A 16,438-nucleotide genomic window follows, 5' to 3' on the forward strand; every position below is an offset into this window, starting at 1 on the left:
CTAGTTATAACCACTGTGACTTAATGATGTAAAACAAAAAGGCATTGTATGCTCCTTGCTTTGGCATTTTAGTCTAACATCTAAATGGATTCTGAAACAAAGACTAAAAGCACTCAAAAGCAAATCAACTTAATACACACATTTTCTTCTACTGATTCAACATTCAAGAGCAAGAAACGCTTATGTAAATAAAGCTAAGTGGGATGTGTGACTCATGGGTTTTTTCGAGTCCAAGTGGTAGTGGGCTGAGTAGGTAGCATGCTAAGCCGTTCCATCCTTAAGGCTTATTAGTATCAATGACTTCCACCAATACATGCCAAGCTGTAAGACAACTAGGCATGGGCCGGTATAAGATTCTGACAGTATGATAACCTTCAGCATAAATATCACGGTTTCACGGTATTGCAATTACAGCTTTAAAATGTGTTATTTTGAAATGTAAAAGACAAAAAGGTAAAAGACAAGAACTTTCCATTGACCACAATGTATTTTATTTTTAAAGACACTGCACACTGGCAGGGAGAGGGATTTCTAAACTGCACTCTCTGTCTTTGGCGACTCATTAAACAGCTCATACCTTAGGAACGGTAGGACGGAAAATTGTTGTGGTTTTGAAACCTTGACTTTTTCAAACCGCAGGAATACCGTGAAACCAGTAACCAGCCCATTCCTAAAGACAACTAGTAAGAAATAAATACTACAGTGGAGCCTCTTTATGCAAGGGCACCAACTGTGCATACATTAGTGACAGTTTAGTATTGTAAGACCAGATAAATAACAGATGTTTTACAAATCATAAAACAGTATATCAACACCAGTTCCAATTACACATAGGCATAACACATCATTATAGTTGAACACACACTTTCTTCCTGTCATATAACTCTGTACATAGTGAATTAAGCCTATATGATGGTCATGCCCATTTCTCAAAGTAGTCCACAATAAATACAATTCAAACAACTTTATTTATCCCAAAAGGGCAATTCAAGTTTGCAGTCAACCAGCCACAAAGCAGACAAGAACAACACCATCGCAGTCATTCAATCAACCAACATGTCAGTAGCTGCAGATCAACAACCCAGGCAAGAGCAGAGAAGTCCAAAAAGGTCTTCCAAACAGTTGTTTTATTGTGAATTATTCTTATTATTGTGTCAATTCTTTCTGGGTTTTAAGCTTTTATTCTCATGATTTATAGACTAATTACATTTGGCAGTTTACTATCAGGCACATGAGTTCAGAGATTCCTTACTAATCTTAGCTAATGTAGCTTTAAAGTGCCAATAGGCCTTTTCAATGCCCACACAAGGTCTCTATTTAATCCTAACTATGACATATTAAGAATCAGCTATGCAGATGGCGGTTCCAAACCCCCTCAATACAGTACATACAGTACGAGATGAGAACATATATTTTCGGGATGCTCACATACTTTATCTGTCTCAGTGCAAACCAACTGCTTTGACCTTGAAGAAAAAGTCACTGGTCCCTTTGTAAGGCTTCTCCCTGTCTGTGCTGTATGGTCCCGGGGCTGTTGTGGGAAGCATTAGACCTATCTCAGATTGCACTGCCCCCTGGGACTGCTAGTTCATTCCTGTGAGCTCAGAAAAGGAAGGCTATGAATAGCTAAAGTTGTCCCTGCCATTTACCGGAACGGCCGAGGCTTCCGTAATTAGTTCCCTAAACACAGCATGAAATGAGTTTGTTGTTATTGTTGTTCAAACAATTGTGGGCAATGCAAACAGGGTGAGAGAGGTTGATTCACGATAATGTGTTGGTGCAGAACTTTAGGGTATTTGTTCAATTATAGCCGAAAAACACTTACGTTAAAAGGGTCTTTTTAAAACATGTTCTCGTTTACACATCCTTGGAAATGCACCTAAATGGCAAGCGGAAAATTATTTTAGAATAGCAGTGTGCGCTTCTAAAACTTCTGTTGAAGCTTATAAAGTGGTTGAATCGGTGTTTTGGGGCTGCTAATACATAGAAAGATTCTAGGAACACTTGTAGTGAACAAAGACTTGGCACATGGTCTTTAGTATTGCAGGACTAAGAATAGAGACTGATGAATGAAACTTGTGCATGCAAGAGCGATGAAGTGGACAAAAAATAGCTTTGGGAAGCTGGGGAGGGCAGGTGTGAATTTGTGTCTCCTAAAGCAAACAGGTGACACAGGTGCCCAGGAGCTCTAGAGCCTCCATGAGCAAACACAGAAAATGAGCGTTTGATTGTTTAGTTATGGGGTACAACTAAATACATCGTTTTAGTTAACTTCTTATACTGATCACGTTAGCTTGATTGCCAGTAAACTAACATGTCAAAATAGAAAATAAATAAATCTGCTCTAACAATGACTATGGGGTCACTCATGGAGAATTTCACTAACTCTGAGGTAATCCTCGGCTCTATGAAGCGTTTTAGCATTGTTTAGCTCATTGTTTGTTTTCCAGCCCGCAAACTCAGCTCTCATCAATCTCATTTTTCGACACAACAGGCAGACTTTCAGCTAAAACAAAAAAAACACGCTGTATGCTGCTTGCTCATCGCCAAACATGAGACAGACCAGATTAGCAACTAACTGGTAAACACAGTGGGGCCTTTAGCATCTGAAATGCAAGATGTTTCTCTCAGGAGTTAATCAAGACCAAAAACAGCTACAAAAAAAAAGAAGCTATAAATTGAATATGGGACTTAAATTTTGTCAGGTGGCCAAAAACACAAAATCCAAATGAATGCTAATGTTGTTCTGCGTTTGTTGGGTGTGTAAATAGGCAACTGTTTGCCAATATCAACAACATAACAATTTATAAGATGCTATGCTAATATGTGAGGTTTTATCCACTGCCCCCAAATGGCAAAAAAAGAAAATGAATGCAGCTTTAACAAACACCACCAACAGATTTCTAATTCTTCAAAGCTTTTGTGCAAATATAATGAACCAGTTTGTGGTATGCCAACTTAGACCGAATCTCTTTAAGCATGTAATTATAAATGCTGCTTAGAGGCCAAAATATTTTCCATTTTCTTAGAATAATAACAACAACATGTATATAGACCAGCCTCGGTAATGTGTACCCAGCAGTCTGGCAGTGCAACATACTTCCAGACAGTCACTGGTGTAGTTGCTGATGGGGAGGGGAGAGTGTCAAGTTGGCACTTCACAGATAAAGCCACAGCTGTGGCACACACAGACATTACTTTAGCCTTGTGCACAGACTCAACATGAGGCACTTCAGCAAGAGTGTGCTTCTCTTAGGTGGATTTGGACAGAGTTATCTACATGCTGTGATGGGTGGGCAACAGCTAGGCGTTAACTTTCTTTGGCAGCAGCTACTGCGCCTGCCCCACTACTCAGCTGACATCCAAACCACTGTAGACCATCCTAAAACAGGAAGTCAGTAAAACTTTTATGAGTTTGAGTTTTCTTTTTTTTTTGTTGAAACGGCTACATCACTTTATCACTGCTAATTCAAACTGAACTCAAAGGCGGTCTGAGATACAATCTAATTATGGCTGTGATGTTATGGGCCAGAATTGAGCCATAACATCAACATTAGCTATAAATTTGTTATTTCCAAATTATTTCTAGGGGTGCCCTGAGCCAATGTACAGCATCTGTATCAGTAGGCATTTTAACTGTTCTGTATCAGTCGTAAGGCCTGATCCATTTCCGGTCCAATTGCAACCCACTGCACTCTGGGATCTGGCACCAGATGTCAGATAAATTTGTATTTATAGTTATTTTTAACTGCAAAATGTCTCGTTAAGTACATATCTTGGCCACAATTCTTATTGTCATGTTTATGAAAAAAAGACTAATGGTCAATATATTCTTATCACATTTTGTGAAACTCTCAAAAAACAATAATAGTATCGGCCTAGAAAATCCAGTACGGATCAGGCTACAGAAGAGAGAAGCGAATTTTTTCCACTGCACAGCCTTTGCAGCTGGCAGAGGTTTATCATATCCCATTAATCATGTGATGTCCCTGCTTTAAATCAGCCGACAGTAAATGCCCGTTTTATGTAAGTTGGTTGAGAAAGCAATGTTTTGAAGGTTAAGAGGAATGGGACTAAATGTTCTCTCCCATTGAAGACAGTTTGGACTGAAGTTTATGTAGACATTTGGGTACAATTAGTTTTGAAAGTGGTGCCCAAAGTAAAATATTACAATTTCTTGAAAATGTTTCAAGAGTGTAAGTCTGAGCAGCAGAACAAACCATGTTTTACGTAACATTTGTCACAACCACGGTTTGCAGGGATTTTTGTAATTAAAGTATGGTTTGATGGGGTGTGAAGATTATCTTCTTATTCTAGTAACTGAGGCAATATTGTACACGCAAATCAATTTGGCCAAAATAATCGTACCGTTTTCTACCAACGCGTGCAAATATGTGAATCAATGATGTCCGAGTTTGTGGTTAATTATCAACAACAACAAAAAAGCAGCATCTATAAAAAATATCCATTTCAAATCATTCAAACTCATGATTAATATACTTTTGAGGAGATTCTATGTTTGATGATGGATTGTGAAAACGGAGATCTTTTCCAGATTTGAAAAAAATGAAACCTGCCTTAATAGTTTCAAAGCTACTGGATACAGCGAGCACATAAACCTTGTTGAGAATAAGGAATGAAAATTAGAGGACTGTGCTGAACACCCACAAATGGCAGCAATAAATCACACCAATATGACCTTAATAGAACAGTGGGGGAGAGTGGAGGAAATATTGGCTGTTGTTCACAAAGCATATAGTAACATATAGATCGAGCAGTGGCTCCACTTAGATTTCTAAATACTAACAGTGGGGACATCAGCGAAGCCTGATCAAACTAATATTCATGTTTTTAAGCTGACCAACACATTCTGCGGTCCTAAACCTGCCTCCTGACAACTCCTGATAACTGCAACATGTCACACAAAACCTAATGAGAGTTAATGAGAATTTTGACTTTTGAAATTATGAATTCTTTGAGCCAAGGGATGCAATATTAAAAAAAAATGCTTTACAGCAGAGATCTTCAACAGGGGCGCCACCAAATTATTTATTTTTTGAAAGTTTTTTTAAAAATGAAAATGTCTTTACATGAATCCAACATATTAGCAAATAAAAATCTGCTTATTTGTGAAAAAAGACAATGATAGGCTTACTGCCCTTGAGGTAAGGTAGTCACTAAGGTCCATCCACATAAAATTCATCCCAAGGATTCACTCTGCCACATTTATGTTTAAAACGTGATTTATAAAATAATGCCAACAATTATTTAATAGCTTAGTATTATACACTAAAGGCTTTAGGCTGCCCACACGTTATTGTAGGCCCAGTTAAACACGCAACTCATTTTATACAATATATGTAGTAGGGGGTCCCTGCTCCGTCTCTCTCTCATAGTTAAGGGGTCTTTGCCTTAAAAAACGTTGAAGAGCCCTGCTTTACAGGATTCCTACAAAGTCTAGAAATCCTATAAATACGCTGTTTGTTGAAAGCTTTGTGTCTCCAATTCAATGCAGGAGCTATAAATCGATGTTTCTATTCCGAGCTGGTGCCATGTGATGTCTCAGAGTATTTCCACATTCATTTCACAGTTTCAAGTACTTCACAGTGTGACAATGCTTTCTCAGGAAAACAATAACGTCCACTCAACATAAAAGTGCCATTAAGGTTTTGTCTATAAGCACTATGTGTCCTCTACAACGGTCACTCATTTTCTCCTTGTTTGAAATTGTTGCCATGCAACAGTCCAATAATACCACAACATTTTCCTTTGTGGATTTCTATCATTACTCATGAGAGCATAAATCTTCTTGGAAACTAAGAAAGTCAATCTCCTTTACGGTGAGAATGGCCTTCTGCCAGAAGGACTCTGGAAGGGAGTTAAAATCGGAGTCAGTGCCAGCCAACGATTAAAACAGTCCTGTGCATAACAAACAATGAAACAGAGGGAACCCTATAAGCTACAGCCATGAGACAGAAGCCAGTGTTAGAGGAAAATCCCACTCTCATTCACACACACTGGCACGTGCACACAAGCACTCAGACGCACACAAAATCTTGTTTGGCTTTTATTTGTTCCATTAGAAAAAGCTTTTTTCTCCAAATTGATGAGGGGCAGCAATCACTGTAAACCACAGGCAGTCTGAAGGCTTCCATTTAAATGACTCTGCTAGCTGAAAGCAAGTCCACTGTTGTCAAGGCAGCAAGACAGCCATTAAATCACCTGATTCCATTAAAGAATCAATTACTGCGCTGCTCTCGCTGGTGATCCCACTTCTTATACCTTGGAAATCGTTTCGGACAACCAAAGCAGATAAACAAGGACGCTGTACTTCACACCCGTTGCTTTCTGCTATATGCTGTCAGGCCCCCAAAAGGTTTCCTCCGTTGCACACATGGTGATAACGCATAAAAAGCATACAGCTGACTGTCATGGAAACACGGATGTGGTTGTGTCAGTGGGCGCTGACGCATTGTTACCTTTGGTTGAGGTGGGCATCCAGTGGCCAATCGCTGCAGCTGTTCAGAAGTATGGCTGGAAAAGAGATCTGAGCAGCACGCTGTGCGGCCCAGTCTCTTCATCAAAGAGGAGATGATGCTGCAGCCACAGCCACACATCGACCTGCTCATTAGTAGCCTGGCTCTTCTGGGGTTAGAAGACGTGTGGAAAAGAGAGACAAGCAGCAAGCCGCAGCCACTTCCTGGTCCTTGCCGAATCCCCTCAGTTGTCCTCACAGCTGATGCCTTTTCTCTAACTATTCCACATGGTGCTGATCCACAGGTACTCTGCCACTAAGATCAGGTTGGTATTATCCAGAGTCAACATAATACAGACATCGACGCTCACCTTAATCCACAGTAAGGGCACGCGAGTTGAGAAGTACAGTTTGCCGGTCCATTTCCCTCGTGATTGCTTCCCACTTACTCCACTCCCTCTGCTGTACTTCTATCTCTTCACAGCACACACCTCCTGCTGTAGCTCCCCCCTTTTTTTGGTCAAATTCACTCCCATCCACAAAACACCTTTTCCTGATATTGCAAATAATACTCAAGATGCAATGTCTGCCACCTCTCCCTTCTGTCTCCCACAATTTCCATGCGTTTCTTTCCGCTCCCTCCACTGCCTTTGGCTGCTGTGCAATGAGGATGCTATCCCCGTCAACGCTGCTGCCACCACTGTACAGCCCCCCCCACCACCACTACGACCACCAGCGGTAAACCACTCAGACTGAGCTCCTCCAACTTGCCGATAAAAGTGCTTCCCTCACATGATATCTGAGCTCCTGGTTGTTCCACTAATTGAGGAAGCAGTGGACAGAATAATATAAGAACTCCAAGCCACACTGCATGCACCAGAAAAACTGATAAGCAGGATACAGTCAGGGATGCAGTGGGGGAGGGGTCCAGGGTAAGCATTTAGAAGACAATAAGTAGAGTAGACAGGATTATTATGGTAATAATCTGTCACTGCGGTCAAGATGACGCCGATGTCTGCTTTATTAATCAATGAAATAAAATTGCCACTTTAAAAGGCTGAACATTTTTCACAATATGACAGTTTCTCTAACTCACCAGAAGTGAAAAATAAACACTCTGAAATATGCAGTTATCACAGTAATTTACAGAGATGAAGCTTGTATTAGAACAACTAGATAGAGCACAATAGTATGATACACTGTATATGTGTCAACATCTGCGCCTGCTTCAGTGAGACTGAATATTCACTGCTCACCTCATCACAGATGTTTAACCCGATGAGTCTAGAGACGCGGAGGGACGAGATGAACATTGTTTACTTTGTACCAGAGCTGATGAAGCTGGGAGGGAGAGATAGCAAGTGGGAGGGACGGTAATAATAGCAAGGCAAAGAAAGGTTCGCAAAAACTGAGAATGGGTCCTCTGTTAGAGGAACGGGAGCAGCTTGCTATTAATAGCACACACATAATAATGTTAAATGACTAGTCTCACTGCCTGCTATCGCCACCAATACAAAGACAATGAAAAATGGTAAAGACTATGCAGATGGAGCAACATACTACACTAACCAACTAGAATGAAATAGAACATTAATTGGCAGCTATTTTGATAATCAATTATTCATTTGGGTCATTATGTAAAGCAAGAAAAAGGGAAACATTTGATGATCCCAGCTTCTCAAATGAGGATTTTTTAGCTTAAATTCATTTACATTTTTGGCACCATTAAAGATATACGAATTAGCCGTTAACAGTTCAGCTTTGCAATGTACTCAATGTGCAGACAACTATCACTGGATTAATTTAATACTTAAAGTGCTCATTTTATGCTTTTTGGCTTTTTCCATTTCCTTTATTGTGTTATATATATATACACACACTTTTGTGCACATTATAGGTTTACAAAGTGAAAAAGCCCAAAGTCCACCCCAAAGGGACTTACCATCTCCAACAGAAAACACTGTTCACAAACTGCTCCAAACAGCTCTATTGTAGTCCAGCCTTTACTTCAAAGACAAACATGTGTCACTTTGTAACACGTGTTATAATGCTCACTTAGCTGCTAGCATGGAACTACCTCATACTCTGCAACTGACAAGCTAGCAGTACTTACCATAGACAGTATATAAGAATGGACCAACAGATCCCGTTGCTCTGGACGGAGACCAGTGAAGGCCATTAGAAGCACTTTTCCAGTGAGCGCTGAGCGTTACTGCGCAGCCTCCAACTGAGAGAGACGACGTAAATGTGACGTGAGCAACCTGTCTGAAAGTTGGAAGTCTTCTGGTAGCTGTGCCAAGAGAAATCTCAATCATTCCCAATCTTGCAGAGACGGAGAGCGTAGGTATATGTAAGGAGATAACATGGACACAGGCTAATTACTGCTAACTAAAATGCTAGTTAACATTAGTAATTACACTTAAACAGCTAATGTAAGTCGAAACTGCCTGCGAGCTTCTCCTGTACTATACGGTAATTCCTCTACTATGCGACAGTAAGTCACGTGGTTATGACACAATAGTTAGCCTATTTTTACAAAAACGTCTACTACGGAGCCATAACGTGAGGTACAAGGTAATGGAGCCTTTTATACATTGTCGTGGTTCTTTAGAAATAAACAATGGACAAATAAAGTCTTTAAACGCTTCAGATGTAAAGTTATTCGCAGTCAAAGTGACGTCAAAATGAATGGCAGTCAATGGCCGTGTGTTTGACAGCTCAGAATGCAACTGATCACCTCCAGCAGCATTGTCTTTTTTCTTCTCATCTCTGCAAAATGACAAAGTGGAATCATAAAGCCGCGGGAAAAGTGCTGACTTTTCGCCCAAATTGGAGCATTTTCTACCCATACAGACAGGTCTCATCTCGGTTTGTCCTGCTCAGAGCAAATTTAGGTCTATGAATGTCTTTACATCAAATTTCTGTGAAAATATGCCACTTTTTAAATTGGCTTCATGTTTGAATACTCCTTTAAGAGGTAATTTAAAGTGTGCATTCACAGAGTACAAAAGCATCTATGCCCCTGGGCTGTCCACCCTGTTCAGTATTCTACATGCTGGCTTGCTAAGTTAAATGAGGCAGAGATCCACTATAAAATCGACTGCTAGTCTCTTTTCAGGTGGATATGGCAAAAATGACAAGAACTGTTATTGCTACATCCATTTATTTGGGTAAAGTGCATCATGCTTTGGTGTGCAGCTGTGACCGACTGCCAATTGTGGGCAACGTAAAAAGGTGGTGAAAAGGGTAATAATGAAGCACTTAAAGCTGTTCTGTGCTTACTCACTGGCACATCTTTGTGCTGTTGATGAGAGTGCTACTAAAGGTGACGCCTCACTGTGATTCATTGCAACAGAGATTTCCTGAAACAGCAGGTTGCCATCTCCCTGGAACAAACAGCACACCAGGAGAGAAATTGAACACAGCAAACAGAGATCTATCTACAATCATCTATAAAGAAAAGTGTAACACTGTCAAACTGGAACAAGGGCAAAGGATTGTATTAAAAAAATAGTCCAACCTTCCTTCACATAATGTATGCAGCAGTGAACCGTAAAGCAGTACAGTGACAAAGTGTTTCATCTTAAAATCAGCTGTTAGCTCCATAAGCAAAAAAATAATAATACTCATGTTTACTGTTGTGTTCTTTTCTTGGCGAGGACTGAAAGACAGGGCAGGGGTGAAAGGGTGCCCTGTTTATGTATGAATATTGCTTTTCACTGTGTCAGCTCACTGTTTCAGTATTGATCCATAAAGAGGAGACTCAATGCGCCATAGCGGAGGGTTTCAGAGGAAGACATAATGACTCAAAGCTTACATGCAGCACTTACAGGGAGTATCAAATCCCAATGGGCCAGCTAGACTGGCATATAACATGGCATGAATTTCACTGCATTATTTGTCCTATGAACAAAATGACTCAACGCCCACTCAATTAATATTCAGCAGTACGTTAAGTGAACAAAAGATTCACAGATCAATACTGTGCTGTACACAGTGCTCTATTAAATATGTTTAATAAAATCTCATCATCAACGGTTGAAAAACAAAACAGCAGCCTGAATGCCAATGCAGCCTTTTTACACTTTAAATTTAACTTCAACCAAAAACCATGCCAAGCTATCCCCTGAATGATGATAACTGTACTTATCTCGCCACAAACAATCAGTGTGGCTAAAAACAAAAAGCTGTGTCACTGTTGTCTCATCTTCCATTGTCGTCTAAAATGCGGCATCATTACACCCCACACTGATCCTTTCATGGTAAAGACAAAGCAACTCATTTTTAACTCACTCTTTATCTCCATAACTGAGATCAACATATGTATAACCTTTAATTTAGCCTTCACTGTTGTATTTAAAATTGAAAAAGAAAAATATCAACAAAGGATATTTTGATTTTCACATTCAGGCTTTTTTTAACTGCTGAAAGGCAAAGTGGATTTGGTGAGCATTAAAAATGTGTCTCAGCGTGTCAGGGGTCTATATTAACACCTCAGACAGTCCATGATTGGAGAGAAATTTGATAGAATGGAGGGTCAATCTGACACGAAGTGAGAAAAGGAAGAAGCCTTGAGGCTTAAAATATTTAACATGTTTTACTGTGGTTCTAAAAGCACTACATTTTCAATCAGAGCCTGAGACTTCAAAGACAAAGACACGAATGCAATCTGATGCTTTAAAAAAAAAAAAAAAAGAATCTTTCATTTCTTTTTTTTCTATAAAAAGCTAGTGATGAAGTGAAATCAATTTAAGCATAATCTTTTTCCCTGCATTTTCCACATCTAAAATTCTTGTGCCAGAAAATGTTTCAACTTACCCAAGACAAACGTACTCAATGCATCAATCAATCAATCAATCAATCATTCTATTTAGGACTGGGACGATTCGTCGATGTAATCGATTATGTAAATGCGCCGACACAAATAATTTGCGTCGACGCATCACGCGCACAAATCTAAAAATAACATGGCTGCCTCCAGCAACAGCGCAAGTATGGATTCCTCGCAAGTTCAACAACACTTTGAGAAAAAGGCTTGCACACGGTCTTCTAAAGTGTGGGAGTATTTTACTCTTTATGCCAACAACAACAACAACGTGGTAGTCTCTTTATGCCAACAACGATGTGGCATGCCTGAGCAGCGAAACACCGCAAGTTCTGCTCACATGCAATTCCCTGCAATGTCTGGCTACGTCCTGCCGTGTCCGCCCATGCTCTGCTGTGCCACGCTATATCCGGTAACGCCCTGCTGTGCCCGGCTATGACATGAACTACTTCAACTACCATTGTAGTCACTGTTCCATTATCTCTATTACGCCACTGCTCATCATAACCCCAACCGGCACCGTCAGACACCGCCTACCAAGAGCCTGGGTCTGGCCGAGGTTTCTTCCTAAAAGGGAGTTTCTCCTCGCCACTGTCGCAATAGCCACTGCTAATGCTTGCTCTTGCGGGAATTATTGGAATTGTTGGGACTTGGTAAATTATAGAGCGTGGTCTAGACCTACTCTATCTGTAAAGTATCTCGAGTTAACTCTTGTTATGATTTGATACTATAAATAAAATTGAATTCAAATTGAATCACCTTTTTGTCCCTTTCCCTCCCAAGTAGAGTTTAGATTCTCTGCCCGAGCTTGACCCACGGGCCGGGTCGGGCCCATATGTCCCGCCACCATCCACGGGCCGGGAACTTCATTAAGTATTTGTGTTTTTGCACTGGCTCGGGTAGGGTCAAGCTTGATTTTTTGGGCCCGATCTAAGCTCTAAAGGATCTAAGATCCCAAGCATGTGCTATTATCAACATGTGTGTGTTCCTAGTAGTAGCCCAACGGTACGTTATTCCGTTGATTCGTTTTAATGCCCCGCTATGACTTAACAATAGGCATCAAACGCCATCAGTCGGCAGTATTATTTTTTTGGTTTACCATCGCATCATGAGTGACCCAATCGATTACGGACTGTTATATTAGACACTCTGCAACTTGCCTTATGTTGGATATATTATCCATTTGTATTGTAATATCTGATTTCATATATTGATACAATTGCATTTACTGTAACATTAAAAGGGAGCTTGGATGTTAAACAAGAGCTTATTCATTATTTTACCTACTGTTAATAAAAGCAAATACAGGCTACTCTTTTTGCACTTGCTCTGTTTACTTTAAGTTTTTATTTTTGTATTCCTCCTGAAAGTGACTTTATTTTGTTGTTGGATTGATAGCCTACATCTGGCTTCAGGTTGCACTACAAATTCATATTACTTGAACAGTGCAGTGTTAAACAATTTTAATAAATTGAGATTTGAACCTTAGACTTTTGTGTAAATAGTTAATAATTGAGCAATGGGAAAATAATCGCTAATTGAAGAATTAATAGTTAGATTAATCGATAATTTAATCATTAGATTAGTCGACTAATCGAAAACATAATCGCTAGATTAAATCGTTTAAAAAAAAAATCGTTTGGGACAGCCCTAATTCTATTTCCAAAAACTTGCATGACTCAAACTTGTGCACTTTATTCTTAGCCTAATCATTCTATTGTGAGGCTTCTTGCTATTATTCTTCATTACTGAAAGATAGCATTTTAGTACTTGGCTTTTCAACCATGAAAAGGGACTTCTGAGCCAGGTCCTAGGCTGCGCAAATATGTCGGGATGCACCAATTCCATTTTTCTCTCTCCCAATACAAACTATGACACCTAAATCCTTGTTATGGGCTGATAAAGAGCGACGATCTGATACCAGTGTTCTTCGTTATCATTAATTTAGAAGCTGTATACCTATCTATATGGAACAGGTCACAGAAACACAATTTGACTACTACTGGTGATCTCTGTTTGATTCAGCTTGCGTTTGACAAAGTCAGTTTTTTTTATTATACATTTTTTTGCAACATATTGGCTGATTTATTTATATATTTAAGCCAAAGGAAAAAAACACTATATATCATGGCAATATCCTAAACCTTTATAATAAAGAAACACTGTAAAACCTGAACAAAACTTGTACAGTTGAGTCACAAAATCATACTCTTTAATGTCACAAAGTCATTTAAAAGCCAATTATTTCCTATTTTTTGCAAAATACAAAAGATTTACCCACGTCTACATCCTTGATTTAACATTTTAAAGTCATGATCCCATTCGATGTATAAATTGTGCAGCAACTGATGTCTGTCAAGTAAATCTACAGCCTGTTCTTTATCGAGAAGACTGATGAAGCCACTAATGAGACATTAAAGGTAGACTGTTGTAACCACTGTCTAATTGACAAAAAGTTTTAAACTCTACAAACAAAACAACCATTAATGGTATCAGAACTTCACCGAGGTAAATGATTCACCCAATACTGACCTCTAATCCGTAGTGTTTAAATCCCCCAAGTAATGAGCAACACACTTTAAAAGAGCAATACGTTATGTAGACAAATTATATCAGTGGTTAATCAAGTGGCAAATTGTGCCATTAGTTTCTTCAAACCCATTAGTATTTGATACATTTGAGTCAGTGGGCTTGAAAATCATGTCCGCAATTATCATGAAACTCCCAAATTTTGACGAATTGAAAGAAAAAACAGATTAAGCTAGACAGGTGTCCTCACTGTTTATCTTAAAGTGCTCATATTATGCTTTTTGGCTTTTCCCCTTTATTGTGTTATATATCTTTTTGTGCACATTATAGGTTTACAAAGTGAAAAAGCCCAAAGTCCACCCCAAACGGACTTACCATCTTCCAGAGAAAATACTGTTCACAAACTGCTCCAAACAGCTCTATTGTAGTCCAGCCTTTACTTCTGTGCGTCACTTTGTAACACACGTTATAATGCTCGCCTAGCTGCTAGCATAGCACTCCCTCATGCTCTGCAACTGACAACTAGCAGTACTTACTGGACTCCCAACAAAGATGGAACAGAAGTGAGATGTCTCACTCTGTAGCTAAAACAGAGAGCTCAACACACAGGGTGAAAAGAGCAGCAATGTGCAGTACAACAAAAATATGGTATTTTCAGAAAATTAAACCACATAAACCTATTCTGGTACAACCTCTAAATACAATTATGAACCTGACAATGAGCATAATATGAGCACTTTAAAGCCTGCATCCTGTCATAAAGGCCATCTATCCAGTTTCTGTTTAAATGATTAAGAATTAAATATCAAAACAATGACACAGTGTGTCATTTAATCATTTAAACAAAAAACAAAAAAACTATCCTCAATATGACCACAACATATGACTGAGCTTGCAGACAGACTATTTTCTCTGAGTATGCTGCACTCTAGTGGAGAACAGGCAGATTGTGAATTTATTTATTTCTCACGACTTGAGACTATTAAAAGCATCAGCATGCACTTACTATATATCTGGGATGTGATGAGGTTTTTACTATCACTCCAAACACAATTAAATATGGTTATAATACATCAGAAAATTACACTGAAAAATAGATTTGACCATCATCAGAACTCATCTCAGGCCACCATGCCAAAGCAAAAAGAGGTCCAGTAATGTCACAACTTCCTGTCTCCCAAACACAGGGACAAAGAAGGATTTCCTGTTTCCAACAGGATCTTGAAAGCATGAATGACTGAAAAAGTGTTAACCACACCTCTCAAAGGATGACAAAGATCCTTGCATCAACACCCATCTCTTCTGTCACAATTTTACAACACAACAAAACGCAGAGCGGCCTCAAAGCACACTGATAGAAAAACAGATATTATAGACCCAATTTCACTAATGCGGCAGTAAGATATCGTTTAACCACAAAAACCATCACAGAAAAAAATATAAGCTGCAACTTGAGGCCATTACTCACTCACTACTCATCATCTGGGTCCATCATAACATCACAAAGTTGACACTTGAAAAGGAAAGTCTTTAACAAGTGCAGTACAAGTCCACATAACTATACATGACTGTTTAACCACATTTACAGAGCTTGAAGCAAGTAGCGCTGACTACTGTCACTACTAGTCTCGCTTTACCAGACCCTCCTCCACCCTGCAGAGATCTGAGGAGCAGTTAACCATAGTCCTCATAAATCAACCAGAGTTTAAAATGGCAACACAAAGGAAGCCCAAGGCAATGGATATCCGACCTAAATGAGTGAAATTTGGCAGATTTTCCGGTGGCAACGGAGCAATCCCGGAAGTGGAACGTCAGACTACTGACCTACAAGGTCATGCCTTATTTTAAAACACTGACCCATTTGGCTCATACTGAGAATAACTGTTCTTTTTAGTGTATAAAACTTGATGATTTGTTTAAAGAAGACTCATATGGCACCTCATCTGCCACAGTCTCTGTTTACTTCAGTGAGGTTTCATTAGGACTTGTGGTCATGTGCATTGATAAACATGAAGTTAATATCTAGCAAAATATGTCCAAATTTAAAGACAGAATTACTGTAGTTAGTTGTTTAAACCTTCTAGACTTCTGAAATGTGCATTAGCAGCGATTCTATTACCATCACCAGCTATCCTCAATTATCAGTTGTGTGTATGCTCTTCACTGGAGCAGGCAGAAGGCTGTTCTGAATTATTTACAGAGAATGAGTGGGTGAGAGGTGTGGGACTGATTAGGGAGTGAGACAGAGGATGGCTAAATCTCAGTCCTTTTCAAACAGTGCTTAGGAAGCAGTTTCAAATTCAAATATATATATATATATATAAAAGGACCTTTTCATGAAATGACAGAAGTGCCCTTCTTCCTGCAGGGATTCTGCAGTCACCTTTTCACTGGAATTCACTATTCTTGTATTACTTTATCTTCCATCTGAAAAGCAAAATCTCTTCCAGCGACTGTTACAAGCAGAAGCAGGCACAGTTCAAGGAACAAAAAAGTTAATTGATCATTATTACAAGTGATCCGGTTTCAAGATGAAAGGCTTTTTTCTTAAGAAGTATTTTCCCCGTTTTTTTTTTTTTTTCTCTTCCCCCACAACAGGACAGTCTTCC

At 39.3% G+C, this 16,438-nt stretch overlaps 1 protein-coding gene across 5 annotated transcripts in view; it reads right to left on the reverse strand.

Annotated features, from left to right (window-relative positions):
• The window catches only part of fbxw7 (F-box and WD repeat domain containing 7), a 129,105-nt gene that overhangs the window by 84,238 nt on the left and 28,429 nt on the right, over positions 1–16,438 (reverse strand). Inside the window, exon 1 of one of the 5 annotated variants that reach the window (XM_078262912.1) lies at positions 9,762–9,861. The exons of the other annotated variants lie outside the window; for them this stretch is intronic. The gene's annotated coding sequence lies outside the window, so the exon portion shown is untranslated. Of the gene's footprint in view, positions 1–9,761; positions 9,862–16,438 lie in introns of those variants that run through there. 5 annotated transcript variants of the gene reach the window in all.

Source organism: Sander vitreus, chromosome 2 (genome assembly GCF_031162955.1).
Source record: "Sander vitreus isolate 19-12246 chromosome 2, sanVit1, whole genome shotgun sequence".
Taxonomy (NCBI): domain Eukaryota; kingdom Metazoa; phylum Chordata; class Actinopteri; order Perciformes; family Percidae; genus Sander; species Sander vitreus.